This window comes from Octopus bimaculoides, chromosome 20, assembly GCF_001194135.2.
Source record: "Octopus bimaculoides isolate UCB-OBI-ISO-001 chromosome 20, ASM119413v2, whole genome shotgun sequence".
Classification (NCBI taxonomy): Eukaryota; Metazoa; Mollusca; class Cephalopoda; order Octopoda; family Octopodidae; genus Octopus; species Octopus bimaculoides.
The window spans coordinates 41,471,365-41,472,688 of NC_069000.1; positions in this window are offsets into that span (position 1 = coordinate 41,471,365).

Sequence of the window (1,324 nt, forward strand, 5' to 3'; positions counted from 1 at the left end):
CTCTCTCTCTCTCTCTCTCTCTCTCTCTCACTCTCTCCCTCACACGCACGTTATCTTTCATACACGCTTACATAAACACATATAAACACATATGCATACAACTTCTTATGTATATATGCGTACGTGGGCATGTGAGAGAGAGAATGAGTGACTGTATTTTATGAAAACATAGAAAAACGTATATATTTTAATGAAATTTTGGGGGCTGTGTCTTATTTTAATACAATAATTATGTGAACGTTTCCATAAATGATTGTCTGAGTAGAATTCTATGCAAGCGTGAAACATCAGACGAAAGTGAAACATTAGAAGCAAATCGAGATATTGTCTAAAAATGACCATTAAATTGTGCGACCCGACCTCGTTTCCGAGGTTATTTTAGTAGTAAAAACGAGTTGTAGTGCCCAAAACATAGTTTATTCGGTAGCCGTTCAATAGACATAGATAGATTATAAGCAGCTTTCTTTATTATAATACAGATGTGACTAATTCGGAGAAACATTACTTTCATTATTCATACATCATCCCTCTCGTAATGCAACACTTTGTAATATTAGTTGAAATTGAAAGTGTGAAACTATTTTCATTTTCTAATGACACCTGGTCAATGTAGAGCAGCGTCTTTTAAACACCCAAGGTCGGTTGTTGAGATGACGTAGAAGATATGCAAATAAAAATAAAATTTATTTGGTAGCCGAAAGAGTACTGAATCTGTTGATACTCCATACGCCAAAATTGGCAACTTAGCTTTCGAAGGCATAAGGAACATACGCATACACATAAAAACTTTCCCTTTTGTATATATATATATGTGTGTGTGTGTGTTCTTCACGGAGGAAGAACTTCTACAGTTCTTCCTCCGTGTGAATCAAGAAACCGAAATCAAGAATGAGAGCCATGAAAGCTTTTCATGCTGCAGTAAAACGACTGATACTGAAAGGCTTCACTGTTATACGGTAACGAATGTAGTAGATACCAGCATTTGTATTCACAAAGGCTTGCAAGAAATCAATAACAAACCAAATGGCAAACATTGTAGGAGCCCGGAGATCGCCCTTTTTAACACCAGATTCAACTGCGATGGGTTTTAGTAGCTTATCATTGACGGTTCTGGGAATATTCGCTATAAGCACTTAAACCGCAGGAAAACATGCCTCGGGAATTATCACCGTTGGAAACTTGGCCCTGAAATAATTTCATCCTGTAGATAATTTCGAAGATATGACAGGCAACCAAATTGAAAGAAATTGCAGCACTGAAAAAAATTGCTTTTTATACGTGTGTTTTTTATAATTCTGTTTTAGATTTAACTGTTTTTGTTTTG